The sequence below is a fragment of the Lactuca sativa genome, chromosome 2, assembly GCF_002870075.4.
Source record: "Lactuca sativa cultivar Salinas chromosome 2, Lsat_Salinas_v11, whole genome shotgun sequence".
In the NCBI taxonomy this organism is placed as follows: domain Eukaryota; kingdom Viridiplantae; phylum Streptophyta; class Magnoliopsida; order Asterales; family Asteraceae; genus Lactuca; species Lactuca sativa.
This window is the reverse complement of record NC_056624.2, coordinates 69,103,101-69,117,983: the sequence shown is the minus strand read 5'-3', so window position 1 is coordinate 69,117,983 and position 14,883 is coordinate 69,103,101.

Below are 14,883 nucleotides of genomic sequence, written 5' to 3'. Positions count from 1 at the left end.
TCCTTTCTTGGCCTTCAAAACTTTGGGTGTTACAACTCTCCCCCACTTAAACTAAACTTTGTCCTCGAAGTTTGCTATGGTCCACCGCCTGCGATCTGCCTCCAATTTCTCACCAATTAATCCAACACCAGCTGCCTACCTTTGCTAGCCTTCCACTCGGCCATTCCGGCTAACACAAATCCTTGCGAATAATAGACTCGGGTCACCCTGACCCTGAACATCCTGGAAACACAACTTACTTACCGACAATCCTTCTGGTACTCATCGAGTACTGCACTGAACCTATAGGGGTTCACCCCTTCTTTCCTTGCACAATTCCTTGCCTTCCCAAGGCAAAGCTCCATAACCAACTATTTCCTTTGTCACTGTGAAGGCGTTATCCTTCACCAACTCCATCACCCCTGCTATTTCCAGTACGGGTCATCACCTTCAGTAACCACTGACACTCCTTTCTGCCAAAACTTGGTGCCGAGCACCCCTCGATTCAACTAACTAAATTCCACCATACACTACTTACCTGCAGTACCACTGACTGAATATTCTGCTATTCCTTGTCTGCCTTCCGGATGAACTGAGACCACCCTGGTCCCTACCAACCTATCAATGCCTGGATTACCGGCTCCCACCGGTAGCTAGTCCCAACACCACCACTAGTCGCTCCCAGCGACTTCCGAAGAAACTTCGACCACCTATAACTGCTCAATCTATTATGCTATTCAGGCACTACAAACCTGGGATCCCCGATCCCCTAACTTGACACTAAGGTCCCTACCAGGTCCCACCTGTGCTGCTAAAACTCACGGGCCTCGCCCACGGGTCCCACCCGCCTCTATCCTTCTAGTCCCACTAGTCTAATCACTCTCGCTCGGGCCTCGCCCACGGGTCTCACCCAACCATACTACTGAGCAACCCTGCTCTCAGGTCTCGTCTACACTGCTAATCTCATATGGGCCTCGCCCACGGGTCTCACCCAACTATATCCTGGAGTGGACCCTCCCAAGGTCTCACTTCTCTAGGGCTATACAGGCAACTCCCTCCCATTCTCATCCACTACCCATTCCTGATCCCCATCTGATCACTAGGAGATAAGGGCCTCACCCCAACTCCGCTAACGAAGCTACTAAGGAATGCTACGGCTTACCCGTAGTCTTACATCACCTTCCATTGCTGACTGCTAGTGAATGCTACGGCTGGCCCGTAGTCTTACATCACTTTCTACCACTGGCTGTTAGTGAATGCTACGGCTGCCCCGTAGTCTTACATCACTTTCTACCACTGACTGCTACTACGAAGGCACCCATGTGCCATTAGCTCTCAAGATCCTCATTCCGACTCCCTCGAGTCCTACGGGCGATCCACAAACTGAATTCCTAACCACGAATTAACCATTACCATCACACGCACTAGCTGATGGGGACTTTCTCAAACTCCCAACCCTGAAATCCTCAATCCATCAAACGCTGAACCACTTCTTTTCCTTCTCGGAGGTCGCGCACTCATTCTGGGTTTGTGTTCTCCCACCTTTGCACACTCGGAGGATTCTCCCCCACTTCGATCTTGCTTACCCCTTGTTGCTCAATACTCAAAAGAAATCCTTGCTACCATTCCATAATCAATCTGCTGAGGAACCCAAGCTTACCATAGCTAGGGATCCAACCAATCCATCTCCAACACTATACAACTCCGATCTAGCGAGACATACCAAGTCCATCCTAGGCATGCTACGGTTATTGCATCCTATGAATCCTTCTCCCATAGAGCACATCTCCTAACTACCATTCAAATGTCCAAGGTATGCAAATGGCATATCAATCGATCACAAGCAGGTAACATAATACTCACAGATACATGCCTACTAACATCGATGCAGTACCATAACAATAGAGTTACTACAAAGGGAAGGATTCAAACTACATACCTGCGATCTAGTGCGGCTCGATCTTGACTTTTTGCGGAACGGTGGGCGCCTGGCCCTGAACTCTCTCCACCACCAAGACGGGACGTCGAGACGTGAAATGACCCGGCTGGTGACAATGAAAACATCTCTGATCCTGCTTACAATCCCGATACACATGCCCCCTTTCCCCGCACTTGAAACACCTGAACTTGTGACAAGCAAATCCATGAGTCCCTCCACACTTACCACACACCTCTAGGTCCTCCTGACCTCCAGCGCCCAAGTCAGCTGAGTAGGACTCCACACTCTTTCCCAATATCCCTGCAACACGTGCCCGCTTCCTTTTTCCGAGTTGCCCATCCAAACCAATCTCCTGCTCTCGTGTGACCCCGACTACTCCATCAACCATATGAACAGCAGTTGGTTGTCCCTGGAACTTAGCGGTCACCCGACCCGTGACCCGCTCAATGATGTTGGGCAACTCCTCGCGAATGACTAGTGAAACCTCATTAATTACCCAGTCATGCAAGGGTCTCTCCTGGAGACAGGGTGCCCCACTCACTCCTGACTCCTGATGGCAAAAGCCTGAAATGGAATCCGCCTCTCTGATGGATCCCCGAACTCCATAAGAACCGGGCTCTAGACGAGCCCCAAACTGTCCTGATACTATCCCGGCCCTAAAGGCCTCAAGATGACTGTCCATAAGCTCCACGATGGCCTCTCTAACCGAACCAAAAATCACTGGAGTCTGATCAATGATGTTGTGCACAATCTCTGCGGAAATGAAATCCCTCATCTGATCATCAAGCTGCCCGGCTCTAGAACTTGAGCCTATTCCCTCTCTGGCGCCTGATCCACCCGTTGGTCTCTCCCACAATGTCACCATACTGAAAATATAATACATCCTCTATCAGAATACTTATCACTGCTACGCGACCAAACACATACCCTATCAGGTTCCCGGTCTTGTCTCGGCCTTTCCCGAATCGAGTATGGATTCTTTGCTTTCAGTAGTATGGGCCCATACTACCTTCCACATCTATCCGTACTTTCCTCAGGAATTTCTTCGACTCCACCAGGTCCCTTATCCATTACCACTGCTCCCAACACTATCTCATCCTAGGCTTACCCTAGGGAAACCTCTAACTCAGCTCAAACCAGTCCTCAGCTGCTGAAGGTCTCCTTGTGATGCCAATTAGCCATTACCTGGATACCATCACATGTGACGAGGCTCAGATAATCCTTCGAGTAAGAGACTCGTCCCTACAACGGTTGGACTCAGACGAGAGCTGCGCAATAGGGCCAAATCCAGCACTCTGAGATTATTCAAACCCGATCACATGTGGCGTGACGTATCCACCTAAGGGCTAACTTCCATCACTCAGAATCCCACAATGCACAAAGCAAGCAACATTCAGACAAGGGAAAATCTAACCACAACATACTCAAGCAATCATATCCACATAGCAAGAAACTGAACTAGCATGCAACATAAACTCATAACTCAGGCATAACCTAAACAGGCTATCCTACTACTGTCTAATCAGCACTATCATGCAGTTCAAAGAACATATAATAGGCACATAAGGCATCCTCCCTAGATCCTTAGTCCTAATCTAGCATGCTGTTCTACCAACTGATAATCATAACATAAACTTGTCTGGGTATTTTGGGGTACTTACTTGAGCTCGGTTGATTGCATGCACTACACCTTTTTTTTTTCTCTTTTCAAAGTTCTTTTCTTTCTGAAATATTTTTGCTTTTCTAAAACTGTTTTCTTTCCCAAAACTCTCTTTTTACAAAACTGTCTTTTCATTTTTGAAAACTTCTATACCAATTCCTCAGTTTGAGTTCAGACACACCCGAGAGCATGTCCGAATCCCTCAAACCAAGGCTCTGATACCAACTTGTAACGTCCCAAAATTTCAGACTAAAAATTTCTTTTAATAAAACATTACTTAAAGCAAATTCATCATTTCAAAACATAAACAGAGTATTAGTTTCCAAAATACATGTTCGTTATCAGAGTAAACATTCCCAGGCTGTCTAAACTATGGTGTGTGCCATGCGATCACCCCGAGCTCTTCCCTCCGCTACCGGAAGTACCTGAAACCAAAAATGAAAACCGTAAGCACGAAGCTTAGTGAGTTCCCCACCCTACCACATACCATGCATAACCACATACTGCATATATTGGGCCACGCCCGCTGTCCTGGGCCTCGCCCACCCCTACTTCGGGTCTCGCCCGCTACAACGACCCCGCCGCTCCAGGCCCCGCCTGGCTTCGAGCCCCGCTCGGATACAAATCTGTTTCACTTAGGCCTCGCTTGTCATAGGGCCTCGCCCACTAACATATAATAGCACATAAACATATCACATCACATCACATAAGCTAAACACATACTAACGGATCTTGTCCTAAGGCCTCGCCTATCTCTGGGCCCCGCCCTTGTCCTGCTACTGATGAGTCATGGAACCCCGTCCATACTCCTGCTGATAGTGAGGTACGGGCCCAGCCCACCCTCACTCCTTCCCTGACTTGGGCCTCGCCCTTGCTCTGCTGCTACCGAGATGTGAAACACCATCCACACTCTGCTATTGGTGAGATACGGGACCTCGCCCACACTCACCTCCCTACCAGGCACATACAGGTATCACACAGACAACAGGTATAAACTATCACATAAACCATTCCTTGGGCACCCACCCTCTATCATTGGACCTCGTCCCGAATATCATACTAGCATACTGTGCCTAGGGCTAACCCCCGGGTCTTCTACTCATAACTACATGCGCCGACATTGTGGCCGTAGACCCATCCATACAAAGGGAAACTCACCTGCACAGGCTGAACTTCCTGATGATCCCACTAGCCGCTGCCCGACAACTCTCTGAACTCCTGCTCCACCCGCTCCCCGAGCTACCAATAACAATGTAACACTGAGTCTAACTGACCCCCGGAAGACAACCAAGTCAACTCTGGTCAAAGTCAAAGTCCTGGTCAAATTCAACCTTCCAGGTCAACCCTACTCGCCGAGTCACCCTATTGACTCGCCGAGTTCATATGTTCAGAGTCCTTCCATTCGCGACTCGACTCGCCGAGTCAGTCCATGACTCGCCGAGTCTACCGATTTCCGAGTCCTGACCTGTCCAACTCACCGAGTCTCCATTCGACTCACTGACTCGAGTCTCAACTCGAAGGGTTTGAGGTTCCGCGACCTGACTCGCCGAGTCTAAGAACAGACTCGCCGAGTCCAAGGCAATCTTCAACCAACTCGCCGAGTTCCTGCCCAACTTCATCCGGCTCGACGAACTGTTCATCCCGCTTGTCGAGTTCCTCCTAACCTTCATGCTACTCGCCGAGTCCACTCAAAGGACTTGCCGAGTCCATTCAGATCTCCAAACATGCAGAGGAATTTTGAGTCATGCAGGGACTCTAAACCATAGATCCATACTTCCAAAGCTCAATCCCCATGTAAAGTTGTAAACTTTACGTATAACTAAAGAGATCTAGGCTCAAAACATACTAGGGGTTTGGTTTAAGGACAAAAGGGCTTCACCAACTACTCATCTTCTGATGCTTTATGACATATTGGACCATCCCAACATTAGATCTGAAGTGGCAACAACATATCTAAGCCCCTAACTCGAATTGGGTCTCAATCAACCATAAAACCCCCAAATCTCATAACAAAATAGATCTAGATGCAAAGAAGGGAAAATGGCAGCTTAATACCTCCAAGATGAACGCAAACTGAAGTAGATCTCGGATATACACCTCTCCTTTGAAGCAACCTTCTTGATCTTCAAGTTCCTTTCCAAAATTTCCTTCCTCTAAAGCTATTTCTCTCAAATGATGGAAGCTCACACGAAATCTAGGGTTTACAGGTTCTCTAGGAGGATATGGAGGCTCAGGGAGGGACATAACACCCTTTATATAGGATACAACTCCCGGAATTAGGGTTTTCCTCGCACAGACCAGACTCACCGAGTCTCCTTGGCTGACTCGCCGATTCGGTCACTTACTCCCCGACCCGGATCCCGCTCGGACTCGCCGAGTTCCTCCTTGGACTCGCCGAGTCGACCCCTAAACTTAGGGTTTTCCTTCCTTTCTTGGCCTGCAAAACTTTGGGTGTTACAGGTCATTTGTTCGAAACTTGTCAACCGCATTTTCTCTACCTGTTTTTTCAAGGGTTTAGGTCATTTTTGGTCACTTAACTTTTGGTTTTGTGCTCATTTGGTCACTTATCTATTTTTAAGTTTTAAAAGGTCATCAAACTTTTCACTTTGTGTTCATTTAGTCACTTAACTTTTGGTTTGGTCAGTTAACTTTTAGATATGTGCTCATTTAGTCACCTAACTTTTAAAAATATGCTCATTTAGTCACTAAACTTTAAAAAAAAATTAAAATTTTAGTGACTAAATGAGCACAATTTTAAAAGTTAGGTGACCAAATGTGACCAAACCAAAAGTTAAGTGACTAAATGAGCACAAAGCCAAAAGTTTGATGACCTTTTAAAACGTAAAAAGAGTTAAGTGACGAAATGAGCACAAAACCAAAAGTTAAATGACCAAAAATGACCTAAACCCTTTTTTCAAAAGTAATCAAGTTATCGCTTGTGGCGCGACACATGTGCAGGCAACCAACTAGCAACCAGAAAACCTGATTAAAGGGCTAAACCGGCTACAAAAGCCTACAAAACTTGAAGGTTTTTATGGCATTAGTCACATGTATATTATACATTTTTCCCTTTTTTTTGGGGGAGAGGGGGTTGTAAATCAAACTATAAGCAAGAAGAGTGTATTCTCCTTTCATATGGTCATAATCTTCACCTAACAATAACATGGAAGAAGATCGAATCTATAACAAATGACCAAATCACTGAAATCTTAAAGAAAATATGATTAAACAAGTAATCTCATCTTAAAATTTGTTGTTTTAAAAAAAGTCTCAACATCATTACAAAAACACAATATTTCAACTCAATTCGTCTGACCAGTTTGTCATCATTGATGCATGTCTCATTGGCCAGAAAATCATCATTGATACTTATGGTGGGTGTGGAGCTCATGGTGGTGGCGCTTTCTTCGTGAAAGATACGATGAAGATTGATCGCTTATATTGTGAAACAATCAACAAAGTGTGTTCCTTTTGTTTTTCTCTCTTCGATGTTTTTGTTCCTCCTCCATCCTCTGTAGAAGTGAACGATGAGTTCATCTATTTATAATGGAAAATCACCTACCATTTTATTCTTTAAAAACGATGTATGCCATTGATAGGTGCATTTTATGCACCTGTTTTGCACGTATATTTCTATCTTTTCATTGCATTTTACTTCATAATTCTTGCATTTAGTTAATTATTTGAGGACTTGTCTGTTTTATTCAGAATGTCTGGTACTTCACTATTTTTGATTAATTTTGTAGGCTTTATGGAACTTGGAGCATTGGAACTATGGAGGCGAGCTTGGAGCATTGGATCATGAAGAGAAGATGGACTGGTCATGCCATGGAAGAAAACATGAAGACATAACCCGAGTCGTTGCATATCATCATAAAAAAAGACTATGTTTGAAACATGGTTTGTGTCACACTACTACGGTCATGTTTGTCATTTTTCATTTTATATTTGAGCAACATGACTTTTGGTGAAGCTAGACCAAAGACATAGCGAAGTTTGAATATTTTTTGAATTTTTGCAATGCAAAAAGCACAACCTTATCCAAAAAGCACGACCATGCCAAAAACACATGGTCAAAACACATGACCATGCTAAAACACATGGGCAAAAAGGGATGGCCATGCTAAAAACCATGGTCTTATGACAATCACATGAGAAGTTAATAAAAAAGGGGAAGTCGCCATTTTACAGAGAAATGTTTTCTGGAGCAAGTTTTGGCGATCTTGAGCGATTTTGGGTGATTTTTGAAGACTTTTTAAGATCTCTAATCATTGCAAATGTTTTTGATTTCCACTTGTAAGAATTAAACACTTCATTTCCATCTTTTTGTTGATTGATTTGTTCTTAGCCATATGTGGCTAAGAAACCATAATTTCTAGTTCTTGTTCAAAACATGTTGATTGCTTGACTTGAAGCATATGACTTGATACTTGATTTATGATTCTATTCTAGTGATTATGTTCTTGTTTAAACTAGAATCCTTGAATTATATGAATTGGATTATAGATTGTCTAAGCAGGTTAAACATAACAATTGTACTGCTACAACATTCATGAGTACATAGAAATGGAGATTCAAGTATTGGATAAATCCACAATCAGAGAATTACTTAATGGATTACATCACGAGTAATTTTGAGACGATAATATCTTATATTCTTAAAACGGAGATAGATGGGTTGTAATTTACAAGTCGGTTGTGCATTGGTGTCGCGAAAACGCATCATTAACATGATATTATAAAACGCAGTGTCATGCATGATTTGATGAGTAAATGAGACAAGCATATAAGTCAAATTCTGTTCGTTTCTTTTTCCCTAATGGGAAAAGCGATATCTTTGGGATCCTCATTGATTCGGTAATGACTTATAGTGATGGGCCCAGCCAGGACTAAATTGATGGGTTCAATTAGAAGTCTTATGTTGTCATCACAAATCAGAAACTGGAAACAAAACTTGGGCAATGAGATTGATTCTTATCCATGTCTCATGTCTAGACGATATCTTGAAGAACGGAGGAATATTTGATCACCTATCTTAGGGCCAATGTCTGATTAGTTCAGAGTTCGGCAGTTGCTATGGAAGCAGTCCTTGCTGTCTAATTTAGAAGTTATACTTGTAATTGTTGTTATAGACTTATCCAAGTGGGAGACTCTTGAATTAGGTGTTTAAGCTAACTGAATTTTTATATACTTGAATTATTAGCAAAGTTCTTTTAGGTTGTCCTTAAACTTAGTAATTGAATATGATGACTTTTGGAGAGAGAGACTAATTTATTGATTTATTATATGATTAATAAATAGCAATAAATAATTTATTAATATGTTATGAAAATGATATATTAAATAGAAATAATATTATTTAATTAATAATTAATCATAAATTAATTAGAATTAATTTTGGGATTAATTGAATTAATTAAAAGTATAGGGGTCTAACTTAATTGTTTAATAGTTGAACAAGAGGTTCAAAAACCTTCCTCCATTAAGGTGAACGGTTTTTGGAAGGAATATTTTAGACTTTCTAGAATATCCCTTATAGATAATTAGGGAGTAGATAATTACCTAATTTGAGATATTAATATAATATTCAAATTATGGTTATCTCGGGTTTCCCTGTTACACTATATAAAGAACTAGGGATGTCAACGGGGGCAAACAGGACGAGTATTGCGTCCTTTCCACCCCGCCCCTGCCCCTGAATTCCCTTTCTGACCCCCCGCCCCCGATTGATTTTGGGCTACCTTATTTGGGCTAAAAAAGTTATTGTTTGGGCTAAAAGAAACTATTTTTTAGATAACAAATAGATATTTATAACATAATTTTATATGTTACAAACAACTTAAAAACATGTTTTTTGTTGAATTTTTATAGGAAAAAACATTTTATTGTTTATTATATTTATATAATTAATATATGTCAATTTATATAATTTATTAACGGGGCCCCCACAGGGGTTTCGGGATGGGACCACCGCCCCCGCCCCCGAAATTAAAACGGGGGTTAACCTTGCCCCCGTCCCCACCCCCGCCCCCGATTTTTTTCAACAAATTCCCCCATACAGGACGGGGCCTCCACGGGATCGGGGTCCCACAAGACTTTTTGACATCCCTATAAAGAACCCTTGACCTTGGATTTTCGGCCATCTCATTATCTCTAAGGATAGCCAAAATTTCATCTCCCCTTTCCTCTCTGTTTAAGCTTCCTTGTTATTAGGGATGGTGTGAACCATCAGAGGCACGAGAATTTTGGTGCTAGCTTCCAAGTGACTACAAGAAGGGTTGTGATTGATTATCTACTAGTATAATAAAAAGGTATGTAATCCTAAACTCTTTTGTTATTTTCGAAAATATTAGGGTTCTTGATGTTCAACTGGTTATTACATTTAATAGTGAAAATATAGATCTTTTAAGTTGCATGTGAACTTAGGGTTTAAGTTTTTCCGCCAAAATATGATTTTTGTAACCTATAAAACCCATCATTTGTTATGTTTGACAAATACAATAGAAGGGTGGAAGAAGAGTAGAGGCATGTGTAACGCCCGTAGATCTGGGCTAGTCAATTTAAGGTCAATAAGCGTCAAAAATGACTTTTTGATAGAAGATTATTTAGAATGAATAATCTTAACTAAGTTATAGTATATGTTACAAGGATTCCATACATATAAAGAACACCAAAATCCGAGTTATAACGAAGAAGTTATGACCTGTCGAAGTTTCGCGACAGAACCGACACGATGCCGAATGACGTAAAAAGTGAATTTACGTTAGAGAGATATTTAGCCTTAGTGATCTAATCGAAAGTTGTAGAGCATAGTCTCACCTACGTGGGGATATAAAGAACGTCGAAAATGGAGCTCGTATGAGGAAGATATGAATTTTTGAAGTTTATTAAATAATTAAAGTATTTAATTTAATTATAAATTCGGATATTATCCAAAGGGGGGGGGGGGGGGGGAGTCACCGGGCTTATCCGGGTTACGCCCAACGTACCTAGATTTACGCCCAGTGTAAATCGTGAATCGAGACCCTATATAAAGGGTGCGAGGCTGCCTTATTCCTTTGCTCATTTTCTCTCCTCTCTCTCCCGTTTTGCCTTGATTTTCATGCAAGAAATATCCCGAAGCCCCGGTATCATTCCCGAGCCCCGAAGCAAGTCCCGAAGCCCCAAGATCCCGAGAAGTAGAGTTCCCGAACCGAAGCTCTACCCGTGAGAAGCCAAGTTTTGTGAAGATCTTCCAGATATACTGAAGAATATTACTTCTACAAGCCGTAGTGTTGCCCGATCATCTTCTGATCAAGTGAGTGTGTAGTTACTTTCTTCTAACACATAAATACGAAGTATTTGCTATGAAATACGTGTTATGTGTTTATATATTATTTTTCTATTTGAAATGGGCGTGAAATTGATGTTTTATACAGGTGTTAAATGATTTAAACTATGTAAGTATTTATATCTACGAAAATGTTGGGTAGAACATGGGTAGATGGCATAGTTGGTGACTATGGAGCTAGCGCCTATTATATAAACCTTGGCGACGATGTGACTCCGTGCCTATTTGATGAACCTTGGCGACTATGGAGTTAGTGCACATTGAGTAAACTTTGGCGACTATGGAGTTAGCGCTTGTTGAGTAAACCTTGGCGACTATGGAGTTAGCGCTTGTTAAGTAAACCTTGGTGACTATGGAGTTAGCACCTGATAGCTATGGATTTAGTACCTGATAGATAAATTTTGGCAGCAATGGACTTTGTGCCAATTCCTTAGGTAAATCCTTAGGAATGAATGAATGAAGGATAGTTGGTTCTTAGGGAAAACCTTAAGAAATAAAGAAGATAATGGGGATGGGTAATTGGGTTGATTGTTTGCTAATTAAATATAATAATTATATTATTGTGGATTGAAAACCCTATATGCTCACCAGGCTCCCAAGCCTGACCCACTCAGTTTTCTTTGTATCACAGGTATCAATACGAAGACATATTTCACTAAGAGATTAAAGGAGATGTAAATCCATAGTGTAAATAAAATGTAAGTTCTGTTTATGCTTATGTGTCTGTATCGGAACATGACATCCTGAGATTTTTTTATATAATGAAAATACTTTTCTTTAAGAAATGCTTTGATAAATTTTTATCATATTTTGTTTTTGGAACAAATTCCGCAAAAGTTTTCTTTAAACGATTACTCTTATTTTAAAAACAAAGCATAAACAAATTGGTCTTTTCTGGCCGTGAAATTGGGGATGTCACAGCATGAATCTTTTGTTTAATTAATTTCCTTTTAAATATAAATTATAATGTTGGGTAAATAAATTACAAATTTATATATTTATTGAAACTACAATTACCTAGTTAGAAAATCAAGACCCCTCCCACCACCCCCCTTCAATTCTTTTCATTTCCTTCCCTTTCTCTTCCTAAAAAAACTAGAGAACACGCTTCCCCCTCATAATCTTTATCTTTTCTTCCTTTAAAAAGCTCAATAATAGACTACTCTAAGTAACTATAAGTACACACAAAAAAAATTTTAATACCCTTCTTAGCATGTCAATTGAGACTTTATGCCCCATTAGTGCCAAAAATAACATCGAGGACCATGCCCATAACTGTTGATGTCACACCCCCAAACCGAATTGGCGGAAACATTCGGGGGTGAAGGACGTCATGTACAGTATCATAACAATGCACAATAGTAAATCAAGCAACAACATCCATTGCATTAATAATATAGTTAATAAAAGTGTGTTCTATAAACATTTGAATGACACCAAAAATTTATAATCAAAATAAAGACGAGTCTTGAATCCGCTCCATCTTCTCAAAAGCTGAACGAATGTATCTGTCTACTGGTTCCCTGAGAATACAAGTTATTTTGAAAGAGAGTATGTGTAACACTCCAGAGCAAGTATTAATTCATAAGTATTATAATTAGAATTATTAGAAAAAATAGTTCCCTCTGTACGCTGGGCGTACCTAAGGGTACGCTTAGCGTACTATGGAGGAAGGATCGCAAAGGAAGTTAGCGTACGTGTGGCGTACATAGTAATACGCGGGGCATACGCAACAGAAGACCAAAACCCTAATTCTCGGACTTGACACCTATTTAAACGCCCTTAAGCCTCTTGGACCTAACTGCCTCTAGAGCCTCATTTCGTCCCTTATCACCTGAGATTTGTTGAGAGAGAGTTGTTGAGCTTAAAGAGTGGGTTTTGTGGCCATTTTAGAGCATATCCAAGAAGAAGAGGTTCCAAGAAAGCTTGGAGTGGTTAGGTGCTTCAAGAATCTACACTTAGCTCACCTTAGAAAGCTTCTGGAGGTCAAAAGTCATGAACTTTCCATCTCATTCATTGTTTCTAGCTAGGGTTTTCTATTTGATTCATTATCACTAGTTATGGACCTCTTCTTGAGAATAGAGAAACTCCAAGGACTGAATGATCAGATCTGAACCTTGGAAGCATGTTTGATACATAAAAATGCTAGCTTTTAGAGTGTTGTAACCCCTATTCATGAATTTGAAGCTTTACATGAGGTCCTCTTAGGAGAAATGAAGTCTTGAGGATCCTCATGACATGCAAGGGCATAAAGTTGCCAACTTTATGCCCTAGGACGTTGTAAGGAGCTCAGATCTGAATTTAGGACATTAAATCATCAGGTATTAAGCACTTAATGGAAAAGTGCTTAACCCGTTTGTACGCTGGGTGTAACCCAACTTATGTAGCGCGTAAGGTCAAGGCTCTGTACGCTGCGCGTACCCAGAATGGTACGCTAAGTGTATGCTTACCAGATGGGCTTGGATCTATTTTGGGCTTCCAACCTATTCGACCTAGACTAGTCTTTGGGCCTGGCCATATTTAGGGAGTAATGGGCCAATTATCTGTCTTGGATCATATTGGGCCATAAGGCCCATTAAGAATTTTGAATGTGAATCTTTGGGCCCATTAGTTAAAAGGAGACCCTTTTAGGCTATTAAGAAGAGACTTGGATATGGGGTTGTTACATTAGGACTATGCCAAACCCTAACCTTGAATAATGCTATTTTATCCAGTACAGGAGAGTACGGACCATTAGGAGAGTAACTTTCAGATTCTTCGGACAGAGGTGAGTCTTCTCATCATACCAATGGGTCTAAGGCACCAAGGCCGACCCATTCTAGGTGATACGGATTATTGAATGTTATGTGTTGTGGTAGTATGATAACTACATAAAATACCACGTGGGGGTTCCCGTGGCAATTGGTATAAGACCTTAGAGGGTTTCCATGGCGTCCCAGTATATTTGATTATATACCCTGTATTATGTATTGATTGATAGGAAGACCTTGTGGGGGTTTCCAAGGCAAGAAGACCATGTGGGGGTTCCTATGGCAGATAAGAGCATGTGAGGGGTTCCCGTGGCATTAGGTGTAAGACCCTGGAGGGTTTCCATGGCTACCTTGTATTGTATGCATGGCTTGTATGTGTAGATGTTTAGCTAATATGATATGTGTATGTGGATTGTGTGTGGGGTATGCTCTGGTGGACTCACTAAGCATTAGCTTACAGTTTGTGGATTTGTTTCAGGTACATCTGAGCCCAAGGGCAAGGGCAATGCTTGATGACGTGGTGTGCACTCTCCCACTCGGCGTTTATGAGACACTCTGATATTTTGAAATAAATTTGTGATGAATCTGGGTTTTGGAAACAATTGTAACTGGGTTTTATGAATTATGAAACTATGTTTTGGATAAATTAAAAATGAAAATTTTACTTGAAATTTTGGGCTGTTACAGTATCAACATAAAGATGTTGGTGAGTTCATAAGTATTTAGCGTCAACTGTTTGCATTTGTTTCATGAAAGTGTTTGTATTAGTGTAGTAAAAATGTTTGTATACTTCCAAGAAAATCCTATATTTTCTACTTCTAATGAAATGTAGTCTTCTACGAAGACCCGACTGTTTGAATGTTTGTTCTCTTGTAATAGTGTACAATGTAATGTTTGTACTTGAAATAGTATGAAATGTATGTTTATACTTAATAACTGTATAAAAGTATGTTTTCCCTATTAGTGACTATCTTTTACTAGAAAAATAGTATTCAATGCTCTTGTGAGAGAATCACTATATAAAGTAATGGAAATGAAGATGAGTAGTTATATTAAGTTAAAATACCATACTGATAGTTTACTGCATTGTAACCGAGTTGGTTAATTAAGGTTAAAATGTGATAGATGTTATAACCATACTTGATCAACCTAGTGTAAAACACGACGCTCTTCGGACGTCGAAAATGATATGACATTTGTCACCCGTAGACCTACAGGTCCCATT